We start from the raw sequence: 22,164 nt of genomic DNA, 5'->3' as shown, positions 1-22,164 counted from the left end.
AGAGCGCTGACGAAGCTGGATTGATGAAAATCATTGCTGGTTACGAGAACCAGCTGTGTGCCAGGCCCTGCATATAAGAACATGCATGATATAGATCTATGCGTATATGCATATAATGATATGCATAATAAGATCTCCGGCTCTGTGCTCATCGGGTTCTAAGAGATGGGCATTTTCATTCCAGGCTCCAGGAACCTGAGGCTGCTCGAGGTAAGTGTCTTTTCCAAGGTGACATGGCTGGTTTGTACTTTATGCTCTTTTCACTGACTATTTATTGGTCCTATGGAGGATGGAAATTGCACCCACACACCACTCTGGGATTTCATTATCTTTTTCCTGAAACTTCAGATCTGATGATTGGTCCAATGCTCTCAGCCAAGTATGGACTTTGCATGGTTCAGACAAATTGCCTAGGGATTTAATTTCATTTTCGTGCTTTGTAATTAAAAGATTTTCAACAATAACTGTGTATTAGGAAATACAGTAAATAAACATGAAACAGGTGTTTAGCTTTTAAAGGGAGTAATCGATGCAGGGCTTAGAGCAGAAGAAATGGTTTTGTGTTTTCCCTAAGATTTTCCTTGCAAGTGGGTAACCCAGCCGCAGGCCACGAACGATGAGCTGGGACGGAACTATGGAGCATTTCCCTGGGCGGCAGCCCGTTTTCCACAGCAGGGCCTGGTGCCTCGGGAGCGTGAAACCGCTTTGGTTTTGTGATATTCACGCAGGGCTGGCTCTCGGCAGTTAGTGTTTATTTCTCTGAGGTCTTGTGCTTGAACCCACAAGCGCGCAGACTTTGAATGACAGCAGCGCAGTGGCCAGACTGGAGAGTGGGCTGGTGGAGAGGGAGCCTCTGGAACTAGGCAGACCTCATTCGCTGGGTCACCTGGATTAGGTTATTTAAATTCTCCAAGCCTTAGTTTCCCCATCTGGGGAAGGGGATAATAGGTCTTTCTTTATAGCGTTGCTGTGAAGGTGCCGTGAAGTAAAGTTATGTAAAGGTGCTAAGTAGAAGCAGTCTTCATATTCTCAGTAATGACAATGGACTTTATCCAGTGAGAAGAGCTTTCTATGGAGTCAAATTTTATCTCTTTCAAGGCTCAAGCGGTAAGCAAACTTCCAGGAAAGCTTGCTGACATCCCAGGCAGAAGCCCTCTCCCCTTGAATGGGAGCCTCTTGGGCTTCCAGTCCATACGGCACAGTCTGTTGTCCATGATTCCGTCTGGTCTTGGGCCGCCATGTGCATTTTTATGCGTGTGCCTGACTGGATGATCAGCTCTTCCATCTTGGAGTATTTTGTAGGACTTAGCACTGGGGCCCACTCTCACTCAGACATCTGTGCATTGGCTCATCCATGGGAGCCGGGGGTGACCATGTGGCATTTTCAGAGCAGGTGTCTTTGGGAAGGTGGGCTGGCCACACACTGGTTGATGCAGCATGGCCTGTGCTGGGCTGTCTCCTGTCCCTGTAGTTCCTCGGGGGCTGGAGGAAGCCAGCAGCAAGAGTTCTTCCAAGCACATGTCTCAGCTGATTCTGAAGATAGGTCTTTGTGTGGCAGCAATGCACCAAAAAAAGAAATGCTATTTTGATTTGGTCACTTATTGGCATGAGGTTTTATTTTTGCCACATTGTGGTAAACCAGATCTACTGGTTTGTGCTCACTGGGGCCCCAAGCCCAACTGTGCCCTGGACATGCAGACAGATGGGAGCAGCTGACGGCACAGAGTCCAGACTTTTGTTTCCAGTGCGATGAAGTCACCACAAATAAGCACATCATAGTCGGTTGCTTGTAGCTACCATGATGTTTAAAGGTGACCTTAAAGAGAAGACTGTGACACCCGTGAGGGACCTAGGTGGACGCTGTGGTAACATCTCACACACATTTCTACCTGAAGAGAAATGTAAGAGAAGGAAGGGGTAAAGGGAGAAGAGGGAGGATGGAGGGGAGGAAGGAGAGGAGGAAGGAAGGAGAGGGGGGAGAGAGGGGAAGAGGGGAGGAGGGAGGAAGGGGAGGAGGGAGGAGGGAGGGTTATGAGAAGTAGGACAGGAGGGGTCACTCCTTCTTCTAATCTTTCTCTTCTTTGAAAGCAGTGTCCCCTTGGGTGGCACAATTTTGGTGAATGGGACTAGCAATTCTAGAACATAATAGATTTCCTGATTGTGCTTATACATTGTCTTTCTTCCAGAAAGTTTAAAATGCACAGAGGACTGTATCAGGTCATCTGTACATAGTCAGGGGACCTATGGGTAATCGGTGGTGTTACTCTCTCCAATTTACTTGCCAGGGAGCAGGGGTGCGTCCCCCGGGAGCTGAGTCTGAGGCTGTGTTCCGGTGGGAAGCCCGGCTGGGTGCCGGGGTCCCGGGGGTCCTGGCTAGTCGTCCTCATCTGACCAGCTAGACACAGGCCTTGCCTCTCTCAGGAGGCCTGGGAGCAATGTGTCAGGTCACCGACTTCCAGTTAATTCCATTCGGTACCACAGAGAGGCTCCCACTTGGGATTCGCGTTCTCTGTTTGGGGCGAGCTTCTCTTCTCCCAGTGGCTTGGCTGGTGAGAAACCCTTTTGCTGTCCTGGGGTTGCTGTAATACCTCTTCACAACCTTCGCTCCTGCCCTCCTGCCGTGCCTGCTCCGCGGGCGAGACAGTCCCCCCGCGGGTGCCTCGGCTCTCAAACAGCACCCACATGGAGAACACACACGCTCAGTGCAGCAGAAGTCATGAGAAGAAGCCACGCAGGAATGAATGCTACGGAATGCCAGCCGGCAAACTCAGGGTGTGTGTGTGTGGAAGCCAGTGACGGGTAGTTTCTGAACCGAGCCATGTTGCTCAGGAAAGGATGACCATTCTGCTTAAATTGTCCTCTTCCGCTAAGTATCCCGGAGGAGACACCCTAGGAACGGTGGAAGGCGTGGACAGGAACCCAGGCGGCTTCCTGATACCATTGTTCCCACAGACAATTCCGTATCGATATCGGTAATGAAGGCAGAGTCCACGTTCGGCTCATCGTCACTTTCAGAAGTCCCCAAGCTCCCAGGGCCCCGCTTGCTGACGGACGGTCTCTGGCCTCACAAGCTTCAACAACACAGCGTGTGCGCGGAGCCTGGGAGTGCTGGGAGGCAGCGATCGCGAAGGGAGCCTGTCCTCTTGGTTCTGCCGCGGGAACGTCACCCGCAGAAGCACCTTCTTGTCATGTGGGATCACACGGAGGAATGAGGTCTTCCCCGCTCCTTGGACAGAGGCTCCAGAGACCCAGTGTCCTGTGTCCAGCGGGAGAGCGCCCAGGTGCGCTAACCGGACGTGGGCACGTTCCACGTGGCTCTGGGAGCGGGAGGTCTGACCTACGGCCCCACGCTGGGCACACGGTCCCCACCCGCTCTTGGCCCGTCCCCACAGAGGAGGGAGAGATTCCAGCGGACACTTGCCAGCCTGGGTAGTGCTCTGACGGCCTTGGCCCGGAGGCAGGGCCCTGTGTGCCCTGCGGGCTCAGGAGACGGGAAGGCCAGGTGCTGGCCTGTCCACTCTGGAGGTGGCCACGTCAAGGCCTGTGGACAAATTCTCTCATTTGGAAAGTGCCATACACGTGGCTTCTGGACAGTGGGTGTCACCGAAGCAAGTTGGCCCCTAGGTGCTTCCCCTAAGGGTCACAGGTGTGGGGCCTGTTTAATGGGCTACATTTCATTCAGTCCTCAGCACTGTCCACTTCCTGGATTTTTGCTTTGGTCTGTGTCATTCTACTTTAGACAATGAACTCTTTTGGCATGAGCTTTGCCTTTCTCTGTCAACTGTGCAGTGTTAATGTTTGCTAAAGGTAAATGAATCACAGTATCTTATGGGCCCGAGGGCCGTGAGATCATCACACCCACCCCCCCTCCAGGTGGAACCCCCCCGGTAGGTGAGGATCTATTTATAAAGGCCTCTAAGACATGATTGCCAGAAAGAACAGGATCTCAGTTAAACTTGAATTTCGGGTAAATTACAAATAATTTTGTGCTATAAGTATGTCCCAAATGCTTCTTGGGACAAACTTAGGCTAAACATTTCATTGTTTATCTTAAATCCAAATATAATTGGCTGTCTTGCATTTTATTTCCCCCCCTAACTCTGGCCACTATTCTGAGGGCCTTCCACAGAGCTGCAGACCATGCCGAGGTAGCCCTGGATGCAGGGCCTGGGCCCCCAGCCAGGGGAGGGTCAGGGTGGGTGTGGGGGTGACACACACGGGAGTGCGACAGGGCTCTTGGAGGGAGCAGCCTGATTCACAGCAACACAAGGGGAGATATTTTCGGCATCTGCCACTGACCCAGGCTTAACTTGAGCATCAGAAGCTTCTCTCTGAAGCAGCTGATCTATTTCTAGGGAGCGACTTTCCCATATCATGAGTCTGTGTCTTACTTTTAGGGGACATTCTGCAGACTCAGTGCAAGCTGCAGTCGGGGCTCATTTCTGGCAGAGAGCCGAAGGCTCTGGAAGAGTGGTGTCAGCTGTGCGGGGAAGGCCTGATCAACTTCACAGTTAAAGCCAGCATCTCAGGGGTTCCGTGGAACTAACCCACCAGGCCCCTTCTGTCTGTCTCCCAACATCAGAATGCCAAGAGCAGTGCTCCTGCAATTTGGGGAAACTTCAGTTCTTACCTTACTCTATAAAGGAGATACACTAAGTGGTAATTATCAGCACGAATGTCACATTTATTGAACAAAACTCTTTAAATATGCTAATGACTCACTCCTCACAGCCAACTTACAAGGAAGGTAGGAATTTACAGCTAAAACTGGGAATAGAGGATAAGAAATGACCCCAAGACACATGGCTTATCAGTGGTGACAGCGCTCCAATCCAGGGCCTGGCAAAGTCTTCCCCGTTGTAGAATACGAGGAGAGAGACACAAGGACAGAGACGGAGACAGGGAGATGCACAGGGAAAGACAGACACAGAGAAGGAACCCAAAGATGAGTAGCTAAGCAAGGCCTAGAGCCCTTGAAATACAGTTCTTGCTCCTCAGTGAGTGTGGTCTTCTGCTCCTGGTGGGGACCTGGAGCTGTGGGGTCAGAGCGGCCCCCGAATGCTCAGCCCCAGCCTTTGGTGGCAGGCACCAGCTTTCAGACAGCCATGCCCAGTCACATTCTGAGCAGGTGAAGAGCTTCCTGGAGGTCTGGGCAGCCCCTGTCTCTGGCCGTTCCTTCCTGGAAGGGCTACCCTCACTTTCAGTCTCAGGGAGACCCTCCCAGCTGCTCTCACTCTTGGAGCCCAAGCCTCTGCACCCCAAACACTTCTTGGGGGCCGCAGGCTACAGGGCTGGTCTCCTTCCCTGTGCCTTCTCCTTACAACACGTCCCCAAGGGGTTTTGAGGCAGGCGGCCTGTGGGGAAACACTGAGAAGCATGAGAAGCCCAGTTTCAAAACCCCCAGAAGCTTGACGCCTTCCCTGGTCCGTGCGGTCCTCGGTGGCAGGCTGGTTCACAGCCACCAAACGGCCCCGTCTTGTTCCTGCCCTGCAGGCTGCAGGGAAGGTCAGGACGGCCAGCACTGGGGCTGCCTCCCTCTGAGATGGTTCCTTGGCCGTAGTGGGTGGGGGAGGCTTGTTTTACTTGAGTTTTAGGTTCAGTCTCCAGGGTTCACTACAGCGTTGGCAGATAGTAGGTGCTTCCTAACTGTTGACGGACTGAGAGACCTGTATGGGGAAAGCTCAGTGGTAATGCCTTTGGGCGAGTCCATGCAAATGTATAATCTTACTAGGTAACTGCTCCTTCTATCATCGTGCATTGAGATATTATTTATTCTGATGGGGTTGCAGGGATAGAGTTGTAGGGATAGTCCTCGCTTTTGTGGGAAGAGGCGGTCTCCCCAAAACTCCTTCCTGGCTGTCAGTGTTCGGGGAAGGCTGGTCTTCGGACCAGAAAGAGGTGCTGGGTTCAGGCACCCGGGAAGGGGAGAGGGACCTGAGGGGGCAGCTGCAGGGCAGGCTGCTGAGCTTCTCTGGGGTGGGAGTGGGGGGGGTGAGGAGGGGCATCCTACCTCGTCTGTGTCCTCCCACATGTACACGAGTGATTCCTTTTAAAGGACAAGTGTAAGCCAAATCTTAGTATTTCTGAAATTTGGTTGGGGGAAGGCCGTGGCAAGTTTGTAAAAAGCTAAAAAGCTCGACACAAAGTATTTTCATAGAAATTCATTTTGCTATTTTAGGTATAGAAGAACCAAGTTGGAGAAAGTTTTAAGAAAATCAACGTGATTTCAAGAGTGTGTGCTCTGACCAAGAGTGTGGGTCTGTTTAGCAGACTCGCCACGGTACCTGTGGGGAGCTTGGCACGTGCGGTCTGGTCTGCCTGGGGACAGCTACGTGGACCCCTGGCTTTTCCCTGGGAAATGTGCAGGGAAGACTCAGCCTTACACGCTGCGTGGTCATCTCCTGCTCCGGGCCCATGGGCACAAGATGGAGCGCATTCACCCGCTCTGGGCTTCGAGGACCTGCTCTTGCTGGCCCCTGTGCCCTCCTCCAGCTGTTTGCTGACAGTGTTCTGGGTTCTGAGCACTCCCGAGCTTCTCACAGAGAAAGCCTGTTTTTCCTTCAAGTCCCAGCTCACTGGCGCCTCCTTCAGGAAGCCATCCCTGCCCACCTGGCCCTCCTAGGCAATCCTCCTCTGGTGTGGCCATTGGCATGTTTGTCATTAATGTGGCCGTGACTTTGGACGGTGTCTCTCCTCTAGTCTGTGAGCCCCTCCTCTGCTCAGCTCAGTTCCCGGCACATATTAGGTGCTTACAGGCTATAAATTTAATAGATTTAGAAGATGAGAAAAGATGAAAAGTACTGAATTAGTATTTGTATCCCATTTTTCCTGCATCAGATTTCCGAAATCCACGACTGCTGTCATGTTCAATAAAACAGCGAGTGGCTTTGTAGACTTGCCCCATTACCCGCACCCCACCCCCAGCCCCACTCCCTGCCTACAAGGGCAGGTGTCTACAAGCCACTTCACACCTACGCTTCTTTCCCAAGAAGCATCATCCTGGCTCCTGGCCGGACGTTGGATCCACCTGGCTCGCAGTGGTACCTGTCTTCCATTTCAAATGACAGGCGGATTCTCATGGCTTCTCAGGGATAATGACAGAGCCGCCAACTCACCCTCCCGCACGTGTGCTCGTGGCTGGAGACCCAGGTCGACAGCCGACAGTTTCATGGCTATGTGGTTTCCTTACATAAGAATTCAGATGCAGCAAGCAGGTGAGATTATACTTTCTCCTGGAAATTTCAACCAAGAACAATTTAAATCCTGTCTTTGGGCTGAGGTTTTAGAGGGCAGAGTGACATTTCTTAGTGTCACACAGAGAACCTGAGTCCCTGGTTCCTAACTATACTCACAAGGCCACCATGCATGTAGATTTGACCTTGACATTCCCCCCGCATCTTCATAACCTTCAATGAGAATAAGACGTAGGAGTACATAATACTATCTTGGCGAATTGCTTTGTCAACCTTAGGAAAAAAGTTTATGTCTTGATGGATTTTAGGGTTTGACTGATTTTCTGTCACTGTGTCAGGGTTCTGGGCTCACTTGCAAACTGGCCTCCTATTTCCACCGCATTCCCCAGGTTGGAGCAGCTGCTGTGGACCCTGTGTCCAGGGGAACAGGCTGGTAGGCTCTGTGCTGAGCTGCAGGTTTCACAGCTCATTTCACAAGCCCCCCCCCCCACTACCCTGGCCTGAGAGGATGTGCATTGAGTTCCAGCTGGGTGTACAGCACACCTGGATGGGAACCACGGCCGAGCGCCACTCTGCCCACTCCGGAGCTTGGAGGCTGTGCTGAGAGTCACCACGAAGGTCATTTCCTCTAGGCTTGGAATAGGGTTTCAGTGTTGCCCTAATCTTAACACCAAGAAGACCTGCATATCCGTTGAATACGCCTAGTAACTACAGAACCATAGGAAAACAGGGCGAGGGAGGCCTGGGCTGTCCCCGTCAAACCCCTGCTGGTCTGACTTTGCAAACCCCGTTTTTTGGTCCAAGAAGAGTCTTTGAAAACAGTGTGCAAATGGATAACTCTGGACTTCCCGGCTGACTTGTTTCCCTTCTTTCTGTTTATCCAAAATGTCTTTTGTTACAGCTTGAGCTTGTCCCTAGCCATGCACCTGGGTCTGCAGAATCAGGCTGCAAACGAGTCAGTTTGGGGTCAAGGGGTAATCTCTGTGTAAATTCTGATGCACACGCTGAACCTGATCGATGCAGCTGATTAATGATTAAGATGTTGAAGTTGCCGTGGTCGACAAAGACTGGAGAAAAGCCATCTTAAAAATGTGTGTGTGTTTGTCAAACTGCTTTTATCACCTGAAGGGCTGGCGGTAGCTCTGCCTACCCCGAGTGGATTCCAGCGTGGCTCTGCTTTGGACGGCCACTTCCCTTATTGAAAATACCTCCCAAGAAAGAACCGCGAGGACAAAGCAGATAAAGGTGCTCAGGGAAGAGGGTGAGGAAGCTGCCTTGCTCCTGGCTTTCCCACAATGAACACATCCCCCACATCAGTGGGATTCAGCTGTGGGTGCTGACTTTTGCTTTCCTAGGGTCTCAAGGTCAGCTCTGAAAGCCCAGTGGTTGTACAACAGGAGCTTCCCAAGTGCAAAGGTGACCTCGAGGAAATGCCGTCCTGTCAGACAGTTCCGGGAGTCGGCACTGGTTGGCAGGGGCCACGCATGCTGTGAGGCTGGCTCTCCTGCCACCGCAGGTGGGGGCCTTTCTCACACGGGAGCCTCTGACCACCATTTACACGGCCTATCCCTGGAGACACCTGTTTCCTCCAGAACGGGCCACCAAAGCACGAACATCTGTCACGGCCGCTGAGCTGTGGGCCTGCCCGCATCAGCCACCAGGAGGCTTGACAAGTAACGCGTCGTACCATGTGCTTGTGGAGGGCCTTACAGTTTACACATGGCTCGGACCCATAGGACTAATGGAGGATCGCGCACTTCATCCAAGGCTTCCCAAACAGCATCTCAGAAACATCTTAGTGCCTCTCCGGGAAGAGAGTGACAGGGGGCCTGTCCTGGCTCTCCTGGGCCTGCAGACTGCCCCGGCTTCCAGAAGCCCGAGTCCCTTTGAGATTTTCACTTACTCCCCCTTTTGCTCAAAAGGATCACTTGGCATGTGCTCTTAGCAGGGACAAGAACCACAGGACTTTTGGGGTTTTCTTGGATGTGGCCAAAATGGAGAGCCTGTCCCCAGAGCTGTTGGACAACAGACATTCTTCCCCCAGATGTGTGTCTGGCACACAAGGCCACTGGGGCTTGGACCCGGAAAGGGCTGCAGATCAGAGGCCACATTCTTCATGTTCTACCCAAGCTCACTTCCATCACATTGTCACCCCATGACCCACGTGACAGAAGGCCACTTCCGGTGCATCTGGAGGCCAAGGGAAAGATGAACACCAGGGCCTGCAGCTGAGACCCCCGGTTCCTCTGGGGGAACTCACCAGCAGTGTCACAATGAGGGCTCGAGTTGTGCGAGGTGCCACGTACTTTCACTGTAGTTGAAACCCAAGAGTGATCACTGAGGACAGTTTCACAAACACCGACTCTTTGCAGACGAGGACCACACACCTGAATGTCTGCCCGGAGTCTGCGTTTGCTAACGATGGATGTCTGTGCCGAGCCCCCTGGGTCTTCTTTCCTTTTCCTTTTTTACCGTAGACTTTCCGCCTCTTGAATCCGTTCACGGACAGTCTGGACAGCTCTTGGTTGGGAAGACACGTTCTCTTTTCCTCAGAGTCAGAGCACAGGCCCCGTTGTCATGGAGGCGCCAGGAGGTTTTTTTAATTAAAAAAAAAATCATACACAGAAATAAAAGCGCTGGGGTCTCATGGGAGCTAAAGGCTTTCTTCCAAACAGTGAAATGATTTCCACACAGCCTTGAGAAATTCCATCTCCATGCCTCAGTTTCTCCATTTCTTTCTTTTTTTTTTTTTTAAAGATTTTATTTATTTATTTGAGAGAGAGAGAATGAGAGACAGAGAGCATGAGAGGGAGGAGGGTCAGCGGGAGAACCAGACTCCCTGCCGAGCTCAGTTCCCGAGCAGGGAGCCCGGGACTCCAGGATCATGACCTGAGCTGAAGGCAGTCGCTCAACCAACTGAGCCACCCAGGCGCCCAGTTTCTCCATTTCAACATTTGTTTCATAACCTCATTTCCTGTCGCAGCCTGTGGAGTGCACCGAGGATGAACGAGGCTGTTCCTACAAACAGAACCCAGGACGGCCGAAGGTTGGGCCGCTGAGGCACCGCACCCGCCCCCACCGCGTGGGCCCTGGTGTCCTGCAGCCCATCTCTGAGCCTTTGGAATGAAAAGTGTGTAAAGTGTGTCCAACAGGAACTTCAAAAAGTTCAGTGAATAAAAATTATTTTTTCTTTAGATGAATTATAACAACCCTTAAGGAAAATGAAATAGCTCCTAGGTGCCACTGGCCAGGCCGTGGAGTGACTGGTTTTTCAGGTCGGGCGGGGCCCGCATCTACCTGAGCCGTCCTCACTGCCGTTGCTGCCGGAGTTTCCCGAGCAGCGGGCTGTGCTCCTCCCTGGACGGCTCGGATGTGCTCCATGTGTAGCCCACGGAGGGCAGAAGCCACTCCATCACTGAGAGGGTCTTGGAAAAACAAAGATGAACGGATTCCTCCTTAAAAAATCCGTTATGGGCGACTCCTCCAAGGAAAAAAGCAAAAAGCAAAGGGGAAGACCAGTTCCAACACCAAGAACGAGGACCAGCAGCACCCTTCCACCATAAAAGAGGCATCTCAGAAGAGAGCCGGGCCCATGTTCACTAACTCTGTCCAGGTTCACGGGTGGGGCTCTGAGCATTGCGCTCCCCAGGGAGGCTGTCAACATCGTGGCCTCTGCCTTGGTTTCCCCACCCAGTTGCCTCTTCAAGAACCTCCTGATAACATCCAGGATTAAATCACTCCCAATTTTAATGTCAGATTCTGTCTTTCAGGTGAGAAATGGAGCTCAAGTCAGAGGCACCGGTTTTGTTCTGGGTTTTGGGGTTTGGTTTGTATTTCCCTAGGCTCCAGCATTAAAGGGGTGCTGGGGGTGGTGGACTTCCCACCCTGGGTCCCACTGCACATGTTTAGCACCTGGTAGGAAGCAGGAGGAGGGGAGGGACTGCGTCCCAGGGCCTAGGAGGGTATGGTATGGGTTCACTCTGATCTGTTAGCAGGACAGGGAGTGGCTAGGCTAACAGTAGTAAATAGGCATTTTAAGTCTATCCTGTCTGCTCTGGGCATCTCCTCACCTCCCCTTAGAGGCTGCTGGCCCCAGCCACACGCGTGTCCCACAGGGATGGACGGCCCGGGAGCAGCGTCACCTGAGGGGCTGGGGCACCTGACCCTGTCTCCCCACCATGGTCACCTGTGCGGGCCTGACTTTGAGGACTGCTGGTGGCCGGAGCAGGGCAGGGTGGTGGGGTCAGGACCAGCAGCAAATTATAGACCCTTCTCTACCTGCACTTCCGACCCCGTCCCCTTACCCTCATCTCCTCTCCTTTCCCTCCGGGGGGCCTGAAGAAGGGAGAAGAACATCTGTGCAATTAAAGATAAGAAGGAGTGACAATGTGGGGACGAGGAGGAGGCATGGGGTGGGAGGCTCTGCAAGGGGAGGACCTGGGTCCAGGTTTGAGGAGGAGGTATGCCAAACTCCCACCTAAGCACAAGAGGAGAGTGTGAGTGTGTGTGGGTCTGGGGGTAGGAGGGGGGTGATGGGAGGGGTCTTAGGAGCTGAGAGAGCTGTCAGAGAATTGGAACCCCCAGAGTGGCTGAGACCGCCTTCCCCAGCCCTAGGTGAGACCTCCCCTCTGACTGCAGGTGAGACTCTCAGCTCCAGGTGAGACCTCCCCTCTGATTGCAGGTGCGACTCCCAGCTCCAGGTGAGACCTCCCCTCTGGCTCCAGGTGAGACCTCCCCTCTGGCTCCAGGTGAGACCTCCCCTCTGACTGCAGGTGAGACTCTCAGCTCCAGGTGAGACCTCCCCTCTGACTGCAGGTGAGACCTCCCCTCTGGCTCCAGGTGGACCTCCCCTCTGACTGCAGGTGAGACTCTCAGCTCCAGGTGAGACCTCCCCTCTGACTGCAGGTGAGACTCCCAGCTCCAGGTGAGACCTCCCCTCTGGCTCCAGGTGAGACCTCCCCTCTGGCTCCAGGTGAGACTCTCAGCTCTAGGTGAGACCTCCCCTCAGGCTCCAGGTGAGACCTCCCCTCTGGCTCCAGGTGAGACTCCCAGCTCCAGGTGAGACCTCCCCTCAGGCTGCAGGTGAGACCTCCCCTCTGGCTCCAGGTGAGACTCCCAACCCCAGGTGAGACCTCCCCTCAGGCTCCAGGTGAGACCTCCCCTCTGCCTCCAGGTGAGACTCTCAGCTCTAGGTGAGACCTCCCCTCAGGCTGCAGGTGAGACCTCCCCTCTGGCTCCAGGTGAGACTCCCAACCCTAGGTGAGACCTCCCCTCTGGCTCCAGGTGAGACCTCCCCTCTGCCTCCAGGTGAAACTCTCAGCTCCAGGTGAGACCTCCCCTCTGGCTGCAGGTGAATCTCCCTCCTGGCTAGCTCTTCATGTGTTTGGTTACCCTATTTGCTGCCCCCCGACCTCTGCACGACGGGGGGTGAGATCTTGTCCCTCCCCCACCCCCGCCCGGGGCAGCTGTGCCACCCGAGGGTACAGCCGGTGTTCACAGGAGAACAAGACTTCAGCCCGCCCTTCTATTTGGGTTTAAGTGGATGTGATCACAAAAGGACCAGCAGCTGCGCTTCCCCCACCACCTTCTGCGACTCTGCATCTTTCCCCAGGTCTCTGGATGTCTGTTCCTGCAGAGCCTGGCCTGGCGCCAGAGGAGGAATGACCCCAGCAGGCACCACCTCCCCAAGGTCACCCGACCAAAGATCCAAAAGCCACAGGATGGCACCTGCTTCACATATTCCTGCAGATCTAGACCCAGGCCTGCAGGCCCTCCTCCCTGCGCTGCCCTCCTCCCTGTGCTGCCCTCCTCCCCATGCTGCCCTCCTCCCCTTGTTGCCCTCCTCCCCGCGCTGCCCTCCTCCCATCCCTGCCCAGCGCTCTGGGGGCCTAGGAGGTGGTTCTCCTCCCCTCGCTGCCCTCCTCCCCGCGCCGCCCTCCTCCCCTCACTGCCCTCCTCTCCGTGCTGCCCTCCTCCCCATGCTGCCCTCCTCCCCTTGTTGCCCTCCTCCCCTCGCTGCCCTCCTCCCCGCGCTGCCCTCCTCCCCCCTCTGCCCTACTCCCCCTGCTGACCTCCTCCCTGCCCTCCTCCCCCCACTGACCTCCTCCCTGCCCTGCCCTCATTCCTGCCCTGCCCTTCTCCCCTTGCTGCCCTCCTCCCTCGGGGAGGTTCTCCAAGAGGCTGGGGGCCTGATTTGGAGGGCCGCAGTTTCTGCCCCGGGGGTGTCCCACCCACAGTGGGGTGCAGGTGACAGCTTGCAGCAGAGGCAGGCTGCTTCCGGTGGTGGGGGGAGATGGCATCAGGCAGCTGTGTGTGGGCCCCTCTGTGCAGATTCACAGCCTGTGCCGCGGCCGAGTGGGGCTGCCCTCCTCCCACTGCCGCGCTCCTCTCTGGGGGAGCCTGGCGCCTGCCCCCACTAGTGTGTGTCTTAAAACTCCCAAGCTCCCTCCGTGGGGTGAACCTGCGGGCGGCCTGGGGAGGCCTGGAGCCTGCCGACATGGGCCTGTCCTTGGCACACCTGGGTTAGTCCCTTCACTTCGCGTCATCGTAGTGTCCTCTCTGTAATGCAGGGTGTGGCTACATTCCCGCCCTCCCGCCCTCCCTCCGTAAATGTGGGTGAAGCTCGCCATCAGCAGCAGCCCTACTGCAGGGATCCAGGACGAACCTGCAGCTCTGGGATTACTGCCTTTTTACCGCTTACAAAGGACCGTGCCGGCAGCCCCGAGAGCTGAGCAGAGCAGATAGGGTCTCACAGGATGGAGAGAGGGGCCCAGGGTTGGTCTGTGGCCACCCCAGGTGCTTGGGGACACAGGGGAGGGGCTGGGTTTCTGACAGCAGGTGGAGTAACTGTGGGTGTCTCCCGGGCCTACAGGCGGTGCAGTTCCACCGGGACGGTGGGGAGGGTGGGCGGTGTCCATGACCCAGCAGCCCTTGTCCTTAGACCCTACCTCTTTCTGCAGCTCATGAAGGTGGCAGCTGACCGGGAGGCTACCTGATATGGCGGGAGGTGAGCCCCTGACGTGGTCACGACGCCATTCCCAGGAATCACTCAGGTAGCCAGTTCACGGGACTGGGGAGGCAGCAGCCCGACATCATCGCTCTGGCTTTCTTCCCCTGCGGTCCCTGCAAGGGCCCTGAGGTGCCGAGTGGGTAGGCCTCGTGTGCATGCTCCACCAGCTAGAGAGAAGCCATCACCCGAAACGGGGTCTTTTCTGCTCTGAAAGCCATTCCTCTTGCATTCTTTTCTGTCCATCAGACACATGGTTTCATCTAAGAAAGGACGGAGATGGCGTGCAGAAAGCACCAGGGTTTGAGCACCGGCAGGCAGCTGGGGATGCTCCTTCCCAGAGACCAGAACCTTCTGGGCAGGTGGCAACATAATTGTCCAAGAGCCTGGGCGCTGACCTTGTGTTTTATGTGGCCATGAAATACTAATTGGGATTGGACACATTCTAATTAATAGCAAGATAGTGGATGATCACATACTCTGGTTTGGGAGGCAAACAACCAGACTTGTAAAATTTGGTTTCCCACGCTCCCGCCGAGGAGGGCATAGACGCACCCACCACGCAGACAGCTCCTTTCACCCTTGCTGGGCTCTCACGGGCCCGGACCCCAGGGAGAAACCACTCCTGCGGAATGGGCCCCCACAGACAGGGCTGTGCAGCGGGCCCCGGGGCGGGTCCCCAGCCCTCAGGCTTTGCTCCTGCCCTGCGGAATCTGACCCTGAGACCACGAAAACACCTGCGTCGCTTTGTCCGGGAACAGGCAGGGTCCTACACTTTGCCTGCCGTCGACCAAGCTGCAAGCCCCCTGCATTTTGTGAATTTCTATTTTGTGATATCGAGGGCTTTGGGGAATAAGCCAGGCCAGATGTGATTCGGACCCCTCCCAGCTGTCCCTGGAGCCCACACCAGGCCAGTCGGAAGGGCTTCCGGAGGCATCTGTCATCTGTAAAGTGGGGCGGCCATGTTATCTCTGGATTTGGCGGGAGCAGAAAACAAACGCATTGTTCATTTACTATTAGTACACCGTAGGCATTCGATAAATGTCCCCCTCTTTTTATAAATTGCCGAAGATTTACAAATTTGGAATGCCCAGGATTACTGAGAGGATACTCAATATGGTATACTTAGGGACATCAAGAATGTTTTCATTTAAGAAAATCTTTTCCTGCTCAGTACTTACTTTTTCAAATTTGGCTGTGCTCTGGACTTCATGTGCAAAGTGAGCATGTGGCCTTGGGGCCCTTGGTCTAAAAACAAAACCTCCTTGGAGGCTGGAGCCGGAGCCTTCCTCTGCTGCTGGGTGCCCTGGAGGGAGTTTGGGGCACTGAGCTCTGTGAGCTCAGGCCCACCCACCCCAGGGCACAAGGAGTGGAGGCAGGGGGAGGCGCAGCTGTGAGCCTCGAGGCGGGATTCCTGAGGCCTCCTGACTCTGCGAAGGCGCTCCATGGTTGGCGGGCACGCACACCCCTTCCTCCCTGCTGCCTGCTCCCCTGGGACCCGGCACTGAGTCAGAAACGGCTCCTGGGAGGAAGGACGGCTCTGTGTGTCGCCCCAGCAGAAGAGCCTCCTGCTCGGGGTCTGACAGAAGGACACGGGAAGATGACAGCTTGGGGCGCTCTGAGAACCGGCCACCAGGCTGCACCCCATTAGCAGAGCTGCTTACAGATCAGACACATAAATAATAGCCTCACGCACACATTTTATTACAGTGCTTGATAGCCCTATCAAGGACCGGGGAAAAACAACGCATCTTTTGATAGCATTTTACCTTAAAAACCCGTGAGAGAGGGAATGCTCCCCTGTCCAGGAGCATTTCTGCCTCTCTGAAAGCAAGGGCTATTTTGACAGTGCTGATGGTTGCTGTCATTGTCATCCTGGTAAACTTTCTGGCTTCCTAGCGATGGTCCCTCCCCACCAGACGGCCCTCCCTCTCAATCTGCTTCTCCTGCCGGGCTTAATTGAATGTCCTGATGCGTAGGAAAAGGGTTAATGGCATTGCCCAATGACACAATATCTTGGATTACAGACAGCCAGCCAGCAAAGGCCAGCAGCATGGTAACGAGGCCGGCGCCGTGGGAACAGGGGGGCGGACAATGACGGATTGACAGCGAGTGCGGACGGCCCACCTTTGGGAGAAACCGTACCCCACAGCATGCGGGGAAAGTGAGAAATAGTAGCAGATGCTGCGGGCCTACCAGCAACAGATGCCTTCTGGCTGCGGCTCCGCCAGCCAACCAGCTCCTGCCGGCCGCCGAGCAGGAGCATTTCCTCCCCGCCCCCGCCTTTGTCGGAGGGAGGCGGCAAATACAGATATTGCAGAGGAATTAAAAACAGCAGATGGTGGCGGCAGGATTTGATGAGATCGGGGTCAGGTAGAGGCATACATTTCGTGGCGGCATTAATCATACGTTCCTTCGGGGAATTGCGAGCTCAGGCCTCTGCGCGGGGCGTGCTGCCCACCTTGGGGCCCCTCCCTGTCAGCAGGCTGACCCTCCGTCCACCTTCAGATGTTGCGTCAGATTTAGCAGAGTTTAAAGAGAACATATGTTGAATATTTGGTTAATTCAATTTGTGCTTAAATAATTGATGTTGGCCAATTCCAAACGTGAAATTTTAAAAGCCTCCTATGTTTGGTCTGATACATTATCCATCATCCTATTGTGCGAAGGGGGTTGTTTTCATTACAAGGCAAATGTTCGCTCCCTTTTCGGTGTGAGCTGGGATGTCGCACCACCTTTCACCTTCTGGCCACTGTGGAGGGCGCGCAGCCTGCTGCAGGCGACCTCCGTGCGCGGGGTCCCAGCGGACGTGTCGTCAGAGTCCACGCGGCCACTCACCAAAGTGCCGTAGGAACAATGACCCCTGGGTCTCACGTGCTTTCAGAAAGGAATTGAGAGACCCTGCGAGGGTCACAACACACGCGCGGCCCACACAGCTCGGAGGATCCTTCGTAACGTCCGCGTTGTGATATTTTAAGCCACATCTGCTCCTTTCCCAGGCACAGAGCTGGTTTCCGACCCGGCGCGGGAGCCCCGTGGAGGCGGGTCTGTGGTGGTGAGTGGCGCTCTGCCGTGGGCCCTTCTGTCTGGGGCCGGCTCTCGGGGAACCTCTGGCTGGGCGCCCACTGGTCAGCCGAGGCAGAGCCAGGAATTGGATGTCTGTGACCTTAAAGAATAAGTTTCTCGGGGCGCCTGGGTGGCTCAGATGGTTAAGCGTCTGCCTTCAGCTCGGGTCATGATCCCAGGGTCCTGGAATCGAGCCCCACAGCGGGCTCCTGGCTCGGCGGGGAGCCTGCTTCTCCCTCTCCCTCTGTCTCTCCCCCTGCTCATGCTCTCTCTCTCTCTCTGTCTCAAATGAATAAATAAAATCTTTAAAAAAAAAAAAAAAGAATAAGTTTCTCTCCCTGAGGAAAAAAAATCCAGGTGTGATTTTCATACTTGAAAATAAAATGTTCAAATTCAAAAGCAATAGCTGATCCTTCCAGGAAATCTAGAAAGAGACACAAGTAGAAAACAAAATCATCTGTGCTCACCATCCACAGGTCATGTCTTAGTGTGTCCTTCCAGGCTTTTCTCCACACACAACATTTATTGTCTGTTTTTAGGGATTTATGGATTATACACATAATTTCATCTCATGTTTTTTGCTTTATATTATGACAGAAGCATTTCCCTACCCTTGAAGTATTATCATTTCTACATAACATTCTTTTTACTCAGTTTGCTTTTTAAACATTTTTGTCTTTTTAATGTTTATTTGAATGTTCGAAATGGTAAAACTCTTTACTCTTCTGGATAAAGCTGGCATGAACTTGTTTTGAAAATATTTTCTTTGCTAGAGCTCAATTTATTTCCTTAGGCTAATTTTCCAGGGGTAGAAAATGGGATACATGTAGGAACATGGAAAAAATAGTCCCCTTTTATTTCTGCTCATAAAGGCGACACACACTCATTGTGGATACTTTGGAAAGGTTCCAGAGCACGCTGGAGACCCTTGGTCCGCGAGGCCCCTCTCGTCTGACGGGGGAGCGCAGGCTTCGCCGGGAGTGTGTCTCCAGGTCAGCCAGCCTGTGCACAACTGTCTGGTCTGAGCGCCGCGTCGTCTGGTGCTTTGTCCCGGAGGTGTGTGTGGTGACCCTCCCTGATGCAGGGGCCCCTTCCTCCTCGACGGAGTGGAGGTCCCGTGATGTTTTCTCTTCGCCTGTTATAAGAACCCAGCAGAGGATTCTCAGGAAGGACCTCGGGCTCTCCTGAGCTCTCTTCTCTCCTCCTGGCTCTTCTGGGGCTGAGGACCACATGGTGAACACCCCTCCAGGTCCACGGGGCCCGCCTTCACGGCCTGTGGGAGGGGAGGTGGCTGATGCAGTCCCTGGGATGGCCAGCGTGGGCTCTCTTGCTTGTATGAGACTCTTCAATCTGGGCAAACACCAGTGCCTGCTTCTGGAGAGCTGCTGGTCCCTTTCATCAGCGTGGCAAAGGGGTCATGTCTTCAAAGCATTAAGCTCTTTGGCTGAAAGGGAAAAACTGTCCCAGGAAGTTAGAGCCATTTCGAGATAAAGTTGGTTGGATACCAGGTGTGTGAATCCCAGATACCAGATGTCCTGCTTGTGTTGATTAGAATTTCTTCTAAACATGGTTTTTTAATGGTTTTACACATATTCTGCCATTACAAATAGGTGTTTTTATGGCTGAGTTTCTGATATTTGGAATTTGTAGCCTTTCTTCTGTGGGTCATTCCTTCTGAATCCTCCCACGCGGCTTTGTGACTGGAGCAGGATTCCATTTCTCTGCGCCTCAGGAGCCCCGTGGACGCCTCCGCATGCAGCGCCTCCTCCACCTGTCCTCAGGGCTGCTGCAGGTGTCCATGCAGACGAAACCACAGACGTCCTCACAGGCGCTCCAGAAACATACTTCAGCTTAGAAGACAAGCATGTTCTTCTGCAAGGGCTTTACCCCTTCTCTTTCTGGAGGACGTCTTTACAAGGATGCACAGCACCATAGAGTTTACAAAGAACGTTCTTCTTGGTTGTCTTGATTATTTATAGGTCACTACGACTGACTCAGCACACCAGTCCTGGTGCCTGGGTTTCCTTTGTTATCCCATCAAGGGGTGTGGCTTCTGCTGGAATGTCTGCGTGCATGAGGGGAACTCCATCTGGAGCCCCTCCCAGCTTGGGACCTCATGCTTCCACTGTCATTGGTCAGGAGGCTCCTGTGAGCAGGCACCGTGTGGGTCCTGGAGACATGGGTCCAGGTGGACATGGCCTTCCCTCATGGAGCAGAATTATGGCTGTCCTTGGGCTAGGAAAGCCAGGGTCAGTGGCCATAAGAAGCTGCATATGGCACCAAACCTCATTTGGGGACAGCAGTGGGCACGGAGCATGTGCCACTGAAGAAGAAGGTGCCATCTCAACTGTGGCCTGGAGAGTGGATGGGAGCCAACAGGTGCAGCCAGGAGTGAGACCTCCCCGAGGCACTGGCGGCGAGTTATCAGCAATGAAAGGCTTTCCGGCAGCTCCCCACCCAGGTCCAAGCCGCCCTCAGCAGGCCGGCTCCCATTCTGCAGCAGGAATGGCCAAGTGCCCGCTAGGGCACCTCATCACCCTTCAGCCGTCTCCCAGGACACGGCGTGGATTCCTTGTGGTGCCTGTTGTCCTGCCTCTGGACGCACTCTGCGAGCCGTCAGGAATGAGGTCCGGGAGGTCTCAGTGGGCAACCCTGCTCCTCTCTCCACAAGCTAACCCTTGGCTGATGGAACTCGAGCCCCGACAAATCTGGCTCAGCCTGGACTTGGTTCTGCTCTGTTCTAAGAACATCTAGGGAGCCATCGTGTTGTAAGACCAAGCCCCTTGGGCTGGACAAGGCCAATTCTTTCCCCCTCAGACCTTTTCCATCACAGATGACAGGCCCTCCTTCTGGTGAAAACTGGGGTGTTTTCCACCTGAGGTGGGCTCTGCACTAAGGTGCTTCCTCCACCCTGTTTGAGCCGATATATTATTTACCTCTTCCTGTCTGTCTCCCCGGGATAATGAGGCCACCAGGCACCTTTAATCTACGTCTGCTTCACTTACCAGAGTCCGGGGGTGGGAAGAAGGGAGCAGAAGACACCTTGGTTTCAATGAGATTCTCCTTCCTTGGTCAGAAGCAAGAGTTTTAAATTAGAATTCACAAATGTGCATTTCATTCAGTTTAGGCAGGATAGACATTATATGTTAAGAGAACGTCTGCTATCTGGTGAGGAGAGGACACAGCAGCTGTGCTGTAGATGCTGTTAGTGATCAATACATACATTTCTAATAATAACTGATAGCTGAGGGCGCCTGGGTGGCTCAGATGGTTAAGTGTCTGCCTTCGGCTCAGGTCATGATCCCAGGGTCCTGGGATCGAGTCCCGCATCGGGGTCCCTGCTAGGCGGGGAGCCTGCTTCTCCCTCTGCCTCTGCCTCTCTCTCTCTCTCTGACTCTCATGAATAAATAAATAAAACATTTAAAAAATAATAATAACTGATAGCTGAGAGCCAGAATCTAAATCTTGTGACATCTCATTCTTACGTTGGCCCTGATGTTTCCCGCATGTGGTGTTAAGTCCCGCATCTTCAGGGGAACCCGTCTCCTTCGTGCTCTGGACATGCTCCCTGACCCGGTGCCAGGCCGTGCCCATGTCATTCCCCTAGGTCTGGATGCCTGGACTGTCCCGACAGCCAGCGCCGATGCCCATGGCCTCCAGGAGGCTTCAGCCTCTTTGTCGGTTGGTATCGTGGCCAATGCCAAGGGCTGGATGGTGTAGCGGTCAGAGAGGGGGAGGGAAGGGAGCCCAGGCGGTGCTCTGGGGGCAGCACCATCTGTGCCCCACGCCTTGGGATGGCAGGAAGGGGCAGGGCCCCAGGACGGGACCACCGCTTTGCCCCGGGATGGCTCCCCCATGCCTCCCTGGGCCCCCAGCTCCGCCCCGGCAGGTGGGTTCTCAGTTCTGTCTACACTCAGTGCGCACCTCTTATCTGGGGCAGCATTTGCAGAGACGTTCTGAGATGAAGTCACTGTCCAGGGATTTTAAGGAATGTCTGAGAAACTTCACTGAAAGCAACAGGGTGAGTTTTCTGAAGTTGTTGACGTACGAGATGGAAGATGACTGACCATGCACTGGTTATGTACGTGAATCATCAGGTTTCATTTCTCTGCATCTAATGGGAAGCGTCTTTGGTTTAATTCTCCCTGTCAAGGGGCCAGTTAATCCAGACTTCCCCAGGCACGCAGGCCCAGCCACCATTGGTCCCTTTTGCTGAAAGGGCTCGTCCTGTCAGCCCCTGGCGTCTGTGAATGGGAAGCTAATCAGCACCATTGGAGAGAGAACCAACGGCAGGGTCTTCTCTGTCCTGCCCTCTGTGATTTCACACCTTTTATGTAAAGCAACTTCAGAGCCTTTACCTATTTGAGGAATTTTTCAATTAACATTTCTTTTCCTCAAGAGAGACCAGAGCCTTTGGTTTTCCACAAAAGGTCGGCTTCCCTCTTCCTATAACAAACGTGCTCCGTCCAGCCCTTTAGGCTGAAGGCCTATTATCTGGCCTTGGTGACTTAGGTTAACCACCCTCCCCTAACCCCTAATCAATAGCTGATCAGAGCCCAGCAGGGAGGAATTTCTGCTTTAAAGCTGCTGCTCTTCAAACTAAAATGGTCCCCTTTCATTCAAAAAAAAAAAAAAAATGCCTTGGTTGCGTTTTAAATCCATCTAACAGGCAGTGTTTAAAAGGAAGAGGAAAGAAAAGATAAATACGGAAAACAGAGGCAACAAAACTCTGCACACGTTCTGAAGCTGCTGTGTTTGGTGGAATCTTACTTTCCTCCCAAATATGCTTTTTTATTGCCACAATTTTTGGTTGAATGTTTTATTAATTGATTAAATATTTTAATGGAGTTGTCATCACTTCAAATAAAATCCCATGAGTTTACAGATTTCAAATCTCCT

General features: G+C 53.8%; 1 long non-coding RNA gene across 1 annotated transcript; it reads left to right on the top strand.

The window, feature by feature from the left end:
- Positions 1-13,596: 13,596 nt before the first annotated feature.
- On the top strand, positions 13,597-16,742 carry LOC123837328 (uncharacterized). Its single transcript, XR_006789183.1, has 4 exons — positions 13,597-13,714; positions 14,153-14,199; positions 14,449-14,561; positions 16,227-16,742. It is a non-coding gene; the product is annotated as an uncharacterized LOC123837328 (long non-coding RNA).
- The last annotated feature ends 5,422 nt before the right edge of the window (positions 16,743-22,164 follow it).

Source organism: Mirounga angustirostris, unplaced genomic scaffold (genome assembly GCF_029215605.1).
Source record: "Mirounga angustirostris isolate CCGP_5_RB_7025 unplaced genomic scaffold, mMirAng1.0.hap1 SCAF_8, whole genome shotgun sequence".
In the NCBI taxonomy this organism is placed as follows: Eukaryota; Metazoa; Chordata; class Mammalia; order Carnivora; family Phocidae; genus Mirounga; species Mirounga angustirostris.
This window is presented reverse-complemented; position numbering and strand designations above follow the sequence as displayed.